General features: G+C 41.3%; 1 long non-coding RNA gene across 1 annotated transcript in view; it reads right to left on the reverse strand.

The window, feature by feature from the left end:
* Positions 1-667: 667 nt before the first annotated feature.
* LOC132378505 (uncharacterized) overlaps positions 668-14467 on the reverse strand; it is a 300183-nt gene continuing 286383 nt past the window's right edge. Inside the window, exon 5 of the long non-coding RNA XR_009507063.1 lies at positions 668-923. This is a non-coding gene — a long non-coding RNA (uncharacterized LOC132378505). The remainder of the gene's footprint in view (positions 924-14467) is intronic.

Raw genomic sequence — 14467 nt, forward strand, 5'->3', positions numbered from 1 at the left:
AGGCCCTGAATGGTGATGAGGTATAGCATTTGTCACATTTCAAGAATAATTGCCGGGAGAGAGATCAGTGGGGAGGGTCGAGAGGACAAGAGAGTCACTTAGAGAGCAATGCACATCGATAACAGAGAGGTAGGGTGGGGGAGTGGAAGGATGTACTAAGTGGTAGAATACTTTTGGAGATGGTGAATGGTATGGAAAATGATGTCTGAATCATGTGAAATTGGTTGGCTCCAAACGTAGTTAAAGGGATCAGTCTTCGACAGTCTGAAACTGACGTGGAAAGAGGGGAAATGGAAGAGGTGGAAGGTTCATAAATGGAATTCAATGATGGGAAATCAACAACGATGTTGGCCTGTGAGCAAAGAATGAATGGAGACACATTATGATGGGGCAGTGATAAGCTGGGAGGCATACTCGAGCAGGGGATTTGCCAGTTCCCGCTACTATAGCAGGGATGAGCCATGGGCTGGTATCAGAGCCTGAGCTGTCTGTGGCAAACATGTTTAATATGATAATATTCACAGATCAAACAGTGAGTGATTCATAAAGACAGATGATCCTACTGATGTTCTTTTAAATAACACTCAATTCTTAATTTGTATATTATATATACATTTATTTATGAACAAACTACAGTAGTGGTAGGTCATCTTTTTGTTCCATTTTCTGCTGTGAGGTCTGTAAAACAAACAACGCACATGATGACATCTCACGTGTGTTGTGTTCTTTATACATACTGTGGGTTTCTAATAACAAAACATATTCTGGAAGAATAGAACTAGAACTTTTATTTACAACAGCAAACAGCAACCACATTTTCACTGTACAAGTTTCTCGATCATTCTGTCATTTTTGCGCTTGCTCCAAACTCTGTCCAATCACGTTCTTACACGTGATATGTGATATCACCACATCTTCCTTTCCTTAAAAAGAAAAACAATTAGCCACATTAATCAAAACAAATGCATAATTTAACATGTCTCTATCAGTCTCTCTGGGGGTTTACGAACAGAGTTGACCTTCTATGTGGTTTACACAGTTCTTGTGTTTTGTTGTTATTTTCATGTTTCTCCTGGTCTGCATCAGTTAACTCTGAAGTTGGTTCTTTCTTGAGGTCTTTGCGAAGAAATCGCAATTCATTCATTAACTGTGTAATCTCATTTTTATGCTGAGACTTCATCATTTCAATAAAACTTCTCAATTCCTTCACTTGTGCTTTCACTTCTTCAATTGGATCCTGATTCTTGTCACTCTTTGGCTTCAGATCAGTATTGTACTGCACTGACAAGTTTGGTTTAGGTGGCAATGCTTTGTCAGATGCTGGTAACAAGGGGATGGGTCTGGGATCTTTCTTTATGACTTCTTTTACTTTTGCCCCATTGAAATCAAATCCTGTTCTCTCTCACTCTTTCATCAAGTCATCGTATTCTGACTCTGTGTCACTGTCCAGGACTAATACTCTTTTCACCAAATTCAGTCTCTCACAGGCAGATAAACCCACTATTGACTATAAATGTCAATACTGAAATGAAAGCGTGTGCTCAATATTTTTGTGTGATGCTTTTGCCACACATGTTCTTTTAAATGGAAAGTCAGCACCTGAATTCCCAGTCACTTTTATCTTTGTCTGATGTAACTTTGGCCTTGGCTTTAATGCGTTAAACTCAGATTCTGCAAGAACATTTACTTGTGCTCCAGTATCCAGTTTAAACAGAATATTGCTTTGATTCACTTGCAATGGCATATTTGTCATTCTTACTTTGCTTGTTTTCACAAAGCACATCTATATAAAACTCGTCGCGTTCATTTTTAAGCACTTCATTTACTTGTTTTATTTTCTTCCTACTTCTGCAATTGCGTGAAAAATGATTACTCTTATTGCAGTGATCGCACATTTTTCCACACGCTGGACACATTTTAGGTCAGTGTTGCCACCTACTGCGATCACAACTTTTTCTTTTCTTTCAGATGACGTCTTGCTGTCTGTTGGTTTCGTTGCCATTTTATTATTTTTTCTAACATGTTAGCGCTTTTCCACAATGTCTATGTAGCTCTGAATGAAAAGCTCTTTAGCCTGTGACGACACAGATTCCAAAGCTTTGCAGATAATCAAACTTTTTCCAAATCTACATCTGGTTCTCTTAAGAGTCTTTCTCTCAGACCATTACCCAGAATGCCGAAAACAACTCTGTCTTTAATGAGAGAGTCTGTCAGCACTGCAAACTTGCATGTTTTACTGCGGTTTCTCAACTCAGTAACAAATTGATCAACCGTTTGACCAGCTTTCTGCTTGCATATAAAGAATTTATACTGTTCATACGTCACATTGCGCTTCAGTATACAAAATGCTTCAAACTTGTCAATTATTGCTTTTAAATTCAAATTGTCTCCATTCTTCAAAGTAAAATGGTTATATACCTCAATTGCATCATCACCAATCACATGGAGTAGAATCGCAGATCTCTTTTTTTCCGATTTATTTTCTGCTCCGATCACTGATCAATAAATTTCAAAACGCTGTTTAAATTTTTTCCAGTTTTCAGCTACGTTCCCAGACAGCTGAAGTGTTTTCAGAGGTTGCAACCCTTCCATCTGTAAGGCTGTTTGCAAACACTAAAAAAGTTCGCATTCTTTTTTTACGATTATCTTCACTTCTCCTGTGTTAGCAAAATGTATTATTCTTCCAGACCAATTTCTGACACCATGCTGTGCTGTGTTCTTTATACTTACCGTGGGTTTCTAATAACAAAACATATTCTGGAAGAATAGAGCTAGAACTTTTATTTACAACAGCAAACAGCAACCATGTTTTCACCGTACAAGTTTCTCGATCATTCTGTCATTTCTGCGCTTGCTCCAAACTCTGTCTAATCATGTTCTTACACGTGACACGTGATATCACCACAACGTGTAAAATCTAACAGGGAAATGAAGCCTGTCATGGGGTAAATCATGACAGGAAATGCCCAGGCCAATTTCCTGACCCAGAAATGAGTGCAAATAACTCAACTTGGGCAAAATTTCCTTCTGATTTCCAGATACATTCATTTAACTCTGGAGTGGAACTCGGAACCATCTCCTTCAGTGGCAGAAGTGAGCCTGGAACAGCTGACAGCACAGTGAGGCAGCAGCTGGTTATCTTGGTGAACGCAGATGGTGTGATGGGTGAGTGGAAAATGATGTTGGCTGACACAGAGTGGGGAAGGCATTGGCACTGATTTTATGGTCCAAATAGCTCACTCCAGCACAGTAATTCCTTTGGTATTTACAACCATACAACACTTAAACAGGTCCTTCTTACCCAAGGTGCCTTCACTGACCATCAGACTCTCAACTACATTAATTCCACTTTTCCCTCTCGAATCCCCATCAACACTCCTTTCCCTCCATTCTCCAAGCACCCATCTCCCCGAGGAGTCATTTGCAGTCAACAATTAACCTACTGACCAACATGTCTTTGGGATGTGGGAATAAATCAGAGCACCCCCGGAGACTCCAAGCAGTATCAGGAGAATATCCAAACCCCATATTAGAGATCAGGATGGAACCTGGGCCTCCTGAGATATGAGGCAGCAGCATTCACTGCTGTGCCACTATGATGCTGCTCTGAATTTTGGCCACTGCAACTGACCAGAAGTTTCAACTCCAGATGGGTAGAAAGAGAATATTAAACTGCTTTTCTGAAAATCAGTTTTTCACATTCACACCTTCACTTACCAAAGGAAAACCCCGGGGCCGTGGACAGTATTAGAAACCTTTTCACAAAGTGTCTATGCTTCCAGCTAACATCATTAGAGTCCAGCATGCACCAGTCATAAAATTTTTATGAGGTTCTCCAGGATTCCTTGTAAAAAAAAGATGGGAATCTTATTAAATGTTGTTTTGCCTCCAAGGAAAGAAGCCCCACCATGGAAAGAAGTTCAAATTCGTGTTCAGTCCTTGCTATCAAATAAAAATGTAATTAGAGAAAGAACTGAATGTTTCTGGCATCCCAAGGCATGTTTTGGACCCCAAAAAAGCATGCACTGAAGTACTTTCAACTGTGTGCCTTGCAAAAACCTGCCTTTAAGTAGTTTCCAGAGTGGGTTAGACTTCATACCCTATCGCCAGAGTACTGAGGCTCTAAGCTTAGTACTTCAGACTAGAAATTGTGTGCTGCCATGCATTGTGCAATAAACAATCAGATTTTTATGAAAAACAAAGGATTACTTTTAATCAGGGGCTTATCTTTTACATTGAAACAATTACAATTTTTGTTGAAGGTCCTCAGTTCATCGGGGTTCTCAGTGCACGTCATTTCAAAGTTGTTTAAGTAAATGAAAGTATTAAGACATTGGTGCTGGTTGTGGATTACAGGAGAAATGGAGACAGGCTAACTCCTATTGACATCAATGGATCTGGGGTTGAGAGGATAAACAGCTTTAAGTTCCTCAGCATCCACATCACCGAGGACCTCACGTGGTCTGTACACACCAGCTGTGTGGTGAAAAGACACAACAGCACCTCTTTCACCTCAGACGGTTGAGGAAGTTTGGTGTGGGCCTCCAAATTCTAAGAACTTTCTACAGGGGCACAATTGAGAGCATCCCGATTGGCTGCATCACAGCCTGGTATGGGAACTGTATCTCCCTTAATTGCAGGATTCTGCAGAGAGTGGTGTGGACAGCCCAGCGCATCTGTAGTTGTTAACTTCCCATTATTCAGGACATTTACAAGGACAGGTGTGTAAAAAGGGCCTGAAGAATCATTGGGGACCTGAGTCACCCCAACCACAATCTATTCCACATCTGAGAAGCAGTACCGCAGCATAAACGTCAGGACCAACAGGCTCCGAAACAGCTTCTTCCACCAGGCCACTAGACTGATTAACTCACACTGATTTGAGTGTATTTCTATGTTACATTGACTGTTCTATTTATTATAAATTACTATACATTTCTATGATTGCACATTGCCTATTTAGATGCAGACGTAGAATTAAGATTTTTACTCCACATGAATGTGAAGGATGTAAGAAATAAAGTCAATTAATTCAATTTAATTCAATAGAAAGTAGACAATGCTGTTTTCTCTCTTTTTCAATTCTGATATGAAACATTTTCTCCTTCCACAGAAGCTGTCTGTTGTGCTGAATTTTCCAACGTTTACAATTTTTATTTACGTTGTTTCACTAACTTCGGTTTTACCTGGACATCTTTCACACTTGCCACCACATAATCAACCCCCTCTGTATAGTAACCCCCAGCCAACCCCTCCTTATCAATTCTTACCTCACAAGTCCCCCACTCAAGACTTATTGCATAAGCTGATTTGTTTACAATGTACCTTTAAGTTCCCGACTGGCGATATGGTATATAAAGCTTTTAATAGGGCAATTTTCCTTGAGAAAGGATATTTAACTGAGGTGTAAGGAGAAATGAAGAGGTACTTTAAGCAAATAATGGCTGAATCTCCCCATTATTCCATGTCTATTCAATTATGCATTGGAGAGGCTGTCAGTAACCTGCCTGATGGCAGACATCAATGTAACAGTTCATCAAGTGTGCAACCCTCCACGTACGCACCTTTCCCAATGGAAAATACGGTCTAAGGACAATCTGCCCCACCAGGCCTTCGCTCTCTTATAAGCAGCATCTCTGGCCTTGCAGAAGCAAAGCAATTTCAGGCTGCACCTGGTGCAATCGTGTGTTTGTATTGTGGCTTGGGGACTGACGTTATCGAAACTGCTCTCAGGCACATGTGAAGGATGTGGGCAGGCAAGCACACAAGTGTAGTCTGGCTATACATAGCAACGATGACATACTGGGAGATAAAATTCAGATGAATGGGGCCTCAGAGGTCATGCTCTTTATGCAAGCCAGGATGGTATATGTACCTAATAGGCGTCCAATTTTCCCTGACAGTCTCAAGATTCCAGCAACAGGTTAAGCACCATCATGCTGCTGCCAGCAATTATTGAGAAAAATGAGTAATGTGCTTCATTTTCTTTCAACACTCGTTAGCCTTTCAAATATAGCAGAGAGAAAGGAATCATGTTATCAGGAACAAAAGACCTTCGTCCTGTTTGTCACAAAACACAGTATGGTATGGTTTGGGCCCTTCAGCCCATGATGTTGTGCTGGGCTGTATAAACCTCCTTCACAATCTATCTGAACCTTCCCTCCTACACAGCCCATGACAATCCATTTTTCTGATACCTATATTGTATCTAAGAGTTTCCTAAATGTCCCTAATGTATCTGCCTCTACCACAACATTTGGCAGTGCACTTCAGGGACCCAACACTGTGTAAAAAGAACTGACTTCTGGCTGTCCTGAACTTTCCTCCACTCACCATAAGTGGATGTCCATCGACATCAGACTCATTGATCTATACTTCCCTTCCTTGAACAATGGAGGAACATTTGCCATCCTCCAGTCCTCCGGCACTCATCATTCCAGCAATATCTTCCCTCCCTTCCCGTAGCGACCTAGGTATATCCTGCCCAGCCCTGTGGGACATATCTAGCATAATGTTTTTCAGAAGCTCCAACATTACCTCTTTGTTAACCTTAACATGCTCCAGTACGTTATGCTGAGTTCACATTTGACAAGATTTCTTACCCTAGTGAATGCAGAAGCAAAGTAGAAGAAATAAAAGGGCAGACTATTATTTAAGTGAGGAAAGAATTCAAAGTTCTGAGATCAATGGGACTTGGGAGTCCTCGTGCAGGATACCTTTAAGGTTAACCTCCAGGTTGAGTCGGTGGTGAAGAAGGTGAATGCAATGTTGGCATTCATTTCTAGAGGAATAGAGTATAGGAGCAGGGATGTGATGTTGAGGCTCTATAAGGCACTGGTAAGACCTCACTTGGAATATTGTGTCCAGTTTTGGACTCCTTATTTAAGAAAGGATGTGCTGACATTGGAAAGAGTTCAGAGAAGATTCACTAGAATGATTCTGGGAATGAGAAGGTTAACATATGAGGAATGTCTGACCACTCTTGGACTGAACTCCTTGGAGTTTAGAAGAATGAGGGGGGACCTCATAGAAACATTTTGAATGTTGAAAGGCATGGACAGAGTGGATGTGGCAAAGTTGTTTCCCTAGTTGGGGGAGTCTAGTACAAGAGGACATGACTTGAGGATTGCAGGGCGCCCATTCAGAACAGAGATGTGAGAAGATTTTTTTAGCCAGAGGGTGGTGAATCTATGGAATTTGTTGCCACGAGCGGCAGTGGATGCCAAGTCATTAGGTGTATTTAAGGCAGAGGTCGATAGGTATCTGAGTAGTCAGGGCATCAAAGGTTATGGTGAGAAGGCGGGGGAATGGGACTATAGGGGAGATTGGATCAGCTCATGATGAAATGGCAGAGCAGACTCAATGGGCCGAATGGCCGACTTCTGCTCCTTTGTCTTATGGTCTTATGGTCTATGCAGTAAGGATCTGGTCACGGTATATAGTTTATGACGCTATATAGTTTAACTCTCATCATAGTGTTATAAAACATGGAAGCAAACCCTTTGGCTCAAGTCACCAATTTGCCTATCTGGGCCAGTGCCATTTGCTTACATTTGGCCATTATCTTTCTAAACCTTTACTGTCCACATTCCTGTTTAATGCCTTTTAAATGTTGTAATTGTATGTCACTCTATTTCTCTTCCTATGCTAGCTCATCGCATTTACCACCCTCTGTGCAGAAAAAGTGCTCCTCATGATCCCTCTCATCTTAAAGCTATGCTCTCAGGTTTTAGACCCCCTCACCCTGTTGTCAGCACTGAGTATTCAAAGCAACGCACACAGAATGCTGGAAGAGCTCAGCAAGTCAGGCAACATCTATGGAAATGAATAAACAGTCGAGGTTTCAGAAATGAATAAACACCGACTGTTTATTCATTTCCATTGATGCTGACTGAAGGACACATCCTCCCCCCTTCCTTTCCAGCCCAGAAGAAGGGTCTCAGCCCAAATATTGACTGTTTATTGATTCCTTGATGCTGCCTGACTTGCTGAGTTCCTCCAGCACTTTATGTGTGTTTCTTTGGATTTCCAGCATCTGCAGACTTTCTCATGTCACTGAATATACAATATAGTAAATGTGTGCATGTTAAACTCATCTCCTGAAATTTGGTTTGCAGAACACAAAATACTCCCATCAGTAAAATCAGGCTTTTAACGCACACAGCTGAGGACAAATTTCCACTCAGTTTTGTTTATCTCCCTGTAGGCCTGCAGACATTCTGTACTGAGAAAAGGATGCATTGTACGATGGGAAGTGTGTGGTAGGGAGAGGGGCTGTGTGATTGAAGGCTGCAGGAGTTCAGACTGGTTCAGAGTTGGCAGCAATTGTGCCCTAGCATTGTGCTGAGGCAAAGGGTTTAAACATTGGTTGCTAAGGTGACAGTATTACTGAAAAGTACCAAATGAAGTTCAGCCATTGAGTGCCTACGAGAGCAAGAACCTGACCACCTTACCCAAGACACAAATGGATGATTCACATTCTGTTTTATTTGCATTGAGGCTGGGGATTTGTGCTGAATAGCATCAGTTTTGCAAATAAGTAGCTGAAGAATGCTTTCCTGCTGCTTGCACGTGTAACAATGATTATCATCTTGTCAGATTTAAAATCATCATCGCTGACAAGCTGCCAGTGGCAGTAATGATGCTATCCAGGTGGATGTTTTTTCAAACTCATACCAGCTCTTGCCTTTCACAGTCAAAAGATAAGGTCTGCATGGTAGAGCAGCAGTTATCACAATGCTTTATAACAGCCAGCTGTAAGCTTGGGGTTCAATTCCCATCACTGTCTATAAGGAGCTTGTATACTCTCCCCATGACCACATGGGTTTCCTCCAGGTGCTACTGTTTCTTCCCACTTTCCAAAGGTGTATGGCTATGGTTAGTGAGTTGTGGGCATAAAATGTTGACACAAAATGTGTGGTAACACTTGTGGGCTACCTAACACAATCCTCACTGATTTGATTTGATGCAAATGATGCATTTCACCGTATGTTTTGATGTACGTGTGACAAATAAAGCTAAACTAATCTTAAAAAATCTTTACTAGTTTCAGAGTTACATCTTTTGGAACAGAAACCCACTAATGGTTCCTACTGCTTGTTGCACGCAAGAGTAAGTGTTGCATCTTCTCCCAAGTTCAGGGGAAGGGGTATCTCCCAGACTATTGCACATCACCTTCTCAATCATTTAAGATACATGAACGTGGAAGTACTTCACCTGCCATAAACCTTCCTTGTCTGAGTGAGTTTGGTAATGTTAGCAAGTTGCATTCAAATGCAGCAGTAGCAGGAGTTTGGGAGGCTGATAGACAAATTCTGAGGGTAAGTATTGAATGTGTGAAGATTGATGTAATGCCAGCTGCTCATCTCTGTTGTGGCCATCCTGATCCAGACTTTTCTCACCAATATGAACCTGTGTAAAAATTAAAACATCACAAAGGGCCAGGAAAGAATTGCCAGAGTAGATTTTTTGGTTTTTGATACAAGTTGATGAACCCAGTGGTAACACCTTCAAGAATGCAATAACCTTTTTTGCAGGCCCTGGGTTTCTATACTCCCTTGCAGGCCCTGCAACGTCCATCTAGGGTCTCAGTCCCTAGAAAACCTGATATACCAGGAAGAGCGTCTAGGGAGTTTGGTATCATAATTAAAGCACGCTTGAGGGTTCCAATGCAACATGCTTGCCTAAAGACATGTGGTTCTGATGTGACAGATGTATGTTAGATGCTCAAAGAAAATAGAGGTAGGAATTAGTCATTCCATTCCCCCAAACCATTTTATTGCCCTATATCCACTGTCCTGGATTCTCTTAATATCCAGAGATCCATCCATTCCTAAGAGGGTCTTCACAGCTCTTTCAGGTTCAAAGTTGAAAGTAAATCTATTATCAAAGTAGATATATGCACCCCAATGATTCATTTTCTTGCAGGAATACTCCATAAATCCAAAACCCATAATAGAATCAATGAAAGGGCGCACCAAGAGGGCAGACAATCATTATTCAAGAGGCAACAGACTCTAAATACAAAAAGCAAGACAAAAAAAATCATCATCATCATAAATAATTAAGCAATAAATATGGAGAACATGAGATGAAGAGTCCTTCAAAGTGAGCTCACGGGTTGCGGGAACAGTTCAGTGATGGGGCAAGTGAAGTCAAGTGAAGTTATCCTCTATGGTTCAGGAGCCTGGTGGTTGGTTAATGGGTTCCTGAATCTGGTGGCATGAATCCTGAGGGTACTCTACCTTCTTCTAGATGTTCTCCACTCTTTGAATAATGGAATCTCACTTCATCCCAACCATAAGCAGCTTTATCCTTTAATCCAATTTTTTAACCTTGGCTGTACACTCCTCAGCTAGGGAAATATCATATCCACTTACCCTGTCAAGATATGTAAGAATTCAAATGTACAATTTAATGTTAGAGAAATGTATACAACATGTATCCTGAAATTCTTTGCAACCATCCACGGAAACAGAGTGCCCCAAAGAATGAATGACAGTTAAATGTTAGAACCCCAAAAGCCCCCCCAAGCTCCTCCTTCCCACGCATAGGCAGCAGCAGAGCAACAACCTCCCCCTCCCCAAAAGCAAAAACAGCATCAGCAACCCCCCCCACCGAGCATTCAAGCATGCAGCAAAGCATCAAGAAAGACACAGACTTGCAGTACGCCAACGACGACTCATTCACCCAGTAATTCAACATATCACAGGCTCTGTCTCTCCCTAATAAAGGAAAAAGAGGTGTCCCCATTTCACAGCAAGAGGGGAAACATAACAAAACAAATCGCTGATTTACTATTTTAAAAGTCTGTTGCGTCTCCTTTTCTGTGCTCTGTGCCCAAAGAACTCGGGTCTCTGGGCACGCAGCCCGCAGCCAGTTTGCTGCTTTCGATCTTCCGTCTCCCACGACACACCAGTTTCCTGCGGAGACACCGACCTTAAGTCCGCCTGCCTCCGCAAGCACGAAATCCCAGAACCCCAGAGGTTTGCTAGTCTTCTAGGCCACATCCTTGGTATGTCGAATAGTGGCCAGTCGTGAGATCCTGAGAGCAGGTCCCATTCCTGCAAAGAACTGAAGTCAGTGTGTAACTCCAGGCCAGGGTCACCAAAAGAACCCTGAAAGGGAAATATAGAGATACTAAAGACAGAAATAAAGCTGTTTCCAGAGATGCAAGCAAAGGAGTCGCCATTAGGCGCCGTCATCTCCTAAGTTCCGCATATGAATTACATATGTTTCAAAAAGTTCATCTTTCATTTTTAAACTCTAGGGAATAGAGGCTCATCATATAGCAGGACCGCCAATCCAAAACCAGTTTGATGAATCCTCATTACACTCTCTCCAAATACAGAGAACAAAATTGTACACTACACTCCAATGGTTCCAACAAAGCCTTATAGAATTAGGGTACAATATCGTCACTCTTCTTGGAGTAAAATCTAACAAAGCATTTGCCTTCCTGATGCAGGCTGCACCTACATAGTTTTCAGTGTCCTGTTTACAAGGATAGCAAGATCCCTTTGAATATTTACAGTTCCCAGTCTCTCACCATTGAAAGAATTTTCAGTTTCTTACAACCAAATATTTTCTGTTTTTTTCTATCAACAGTTATAACTTCACACTTTGCCACATTGTACGCCCACTCCAGTTGTTTCACATTAATTGAACTTGTGTATCCCATTGAGCCTCTTTATATCCCAAGCAAGACTCAATTTCCATCTGATGTATGTTTTCTATTTCATAAGAGATACACCTCTACTTCCAAAGGTGGCCAGAGAAATTTGGCATGTCCCCATCAACCCTTACCAATTTTTATCAACGAACCATAGAAAACATCCTACCTGGATCCATCACAGCTTGCTATGGCAACTGCTCTGCTCGTGACTGCAAAAAGCAACGCAGCTCAACACATCCCCTCCATGGACTCTATCCGTATTTCTTGCTGCCTCAGTAAAGCAGTCAGCATAATTAAAGACCACATCACCTCAGACATTCACTCTTCTCCCCCCCCCTCCCATTGGGCAGAAGGTACCAAAGCCTTACCGCATGGCCCAAAAACGTCCTCTACCCTGCTGAAATAGCAATAATGAATAGTTCCTTGTTTGATAAGATGAACTCTTGACCTTACAATCTACCTTGATGTGATCTTGCATCTTGTTGTCCACCTGCTCTGAATTTTCTCTGTAACTATCACACTTTATCCAGCATTTGCACATGGATTGCTTATGTATGGCCTTTGTTTATGAATAGATTTCATAAATTCCATTGTATTTCTATACTGTCCTGTAAATACCTGCAAGGTATTTGCAAGGTATGGGGGAAGGCTACTGCATTGGATCGAAGTAAGCTGCAGAGAGTTGTGAACTTAGTCAGCTTTATCATGGGATCTAGCCTACGTATTATTCGAGACATCTTCAAGGAGTAATGCCTCACAAAGGTAGCATCCAGCTAAGGATCCCCATCAAACAAGACATGCCCTCTCAGTGTTATCGTCAGGAAGGAGGCACAGGAGCCTGAAGGCACACACTCAATCATTTAGGTACAGCTTCTTCCTTTCTGCCATCCAATTTCCGAAAGGACATTTAACTCATGAACACTACCTCACTGCTTTTTTGAACTACTTATTTAATTTAATTATATATATATATATATACTGTGTGTGTGTGTGTGTGTGTGTGTGTGTGTGTGTGTGTGTGTGTGTACTTCACAGTTTTTTCTTGATTATCATCTATTGCAATGTACTGCTGCAACGAAGTTAACTTTCATGACATATGCAGGTGATATTAAACCTGATTCTGAAAATGAATCTCAAGGTGATTTTGATAACAAATTTACTTTGACTTTGATTCTTTTATTGTTTTACCTTGTACAACCTCAATGTTCTGTGTAATGATTTGTCTGTATGTGTGATAATTCCAATTCCATTCCCAATTCCTTGGGCTCAATCAACGTGAGAAATGGTTCCATTTATATATCAATCTAGTCCACGTCCTTCATTGTGGGGAAGAGAGGATTAAGAGTCAGGTAGTGGATGGTGTGAATGAAATGGCTTTCATAAAATGTGATTATGGCTATCCAAAAGTACAATTCATTAACAGAAAAGAATGTTTCTATGCCTGGCTTAGGACAAAATGAAGGGCCCAAGCTCACCTGAACCAGATGAGTACACTCTTCAGGGTTAATTCAGAGATGATTACTGGGGATATTTTTCTTCGATCTTGCAGAGTTTTACAGTGTGCAGCAGACAGAAAGCCTTCCTGGCTGTCAACTAGTGAGACAACTGCAGCTTGAGATTATTGTACAAACTGCTACCCAAACCAAACCATCAATTCTTTTTTATCTGTCTCAGTCCAACCTTTACTGAAGTAAAATCCTTCCTGCTTTTTAGAATGAGTTTACTTATGTGCAGTACATGATCAGAAGCTGAAGGCTGACACATGATCCTAGCAAAGGGATGAGATTGATCTTGTACGTACAGTATTATATATGTTTAAACCAATTTGATCAAAAGCTACAGTAAATGTGGAATATTGTAGAGGTTTATCCTTTGAGGAAACAAGATCAAAATACTCTTCCCCAGAATATTTGTACTGTCAAAACTAATCACATTTTACACACATGGTCTACCTTTCAGAATAAATTTTGGTTGAATTGTCTGTTTAGATTTTTCAGTCTTACAACCTCCTTCACATCACAAGATCACAAGACAGGGTAAAATATGAAGGGTCCATGTGGCAATGATAGATCTCCATAAACAATCATATTTTTATATGATATAGAAGGAGGTTATTTGACTCATTGACCAACACACAAAATGGTGGTGGAACTCAGCAGATCAGGCAGTATCTATGGAAATGAATGGATAGTTGATGTTTCGGGCCAAGACCCTTCCTCAGGATTGAGAAGGAAGGGGAGATTCTAGAATAAAAAGGTGAGGAGAGGAGAAGGGGGCTAGCTGGAAGGTGATAGGTGTAGCCAAGTGGGTGGGAAAGATTAGTGCTGGAGGAGAAGGAATCTGATAGCAGAGGAGATTGGACAATAGGAGAAAGGGAGATATCTCACTGAGCTATGCTAACTCACTGAAGAATGTTTCCTGTAACCTATCATTTCTCCATTCCCATCAATTCTCCCCAGATACTATAATTTACCTTTACACCAAGGGCAACAGTGAATGGCCAATTGATTTACCAACCTGCAGTCTTTGGTATGTGCGAGGAAACTGCAAGGAGAACGTGCAAACTCCACTGGAGGTTAAAACTGAACAAAAGGGTTTGGCATTCTGAGGTATCATCCTGACCAGCTGTGTCACAGTGCTGCACTTGGTTAGAGGGAGAGTGAAAGGGGTGTAAAGTAACCTGCTGCATGGAAAGTTTTGCTCATGGAAACAGAAGAGCAAAGACATTCTGCAACTGTACCACATGCCTTGTGTAATTATGAAAAGGTGGGGGCAAAGAAGCCTTATGTGTTC

Source organism: Hypanus sabinus, chromosome 20 (genome assembly GCF_030144855.1).
Source record: "Hypanus sabinus isolate sHypSab1 chromosome 20, sHypSab1.hap1, whole genome shotgun sequence".
Lineage (NCBI taxonomy): Eukaryota > Metazoa > Chordata > Chondrichthyes > Myliobatiformes > Dasyatidae > Hypanus > Hypanus sabinus.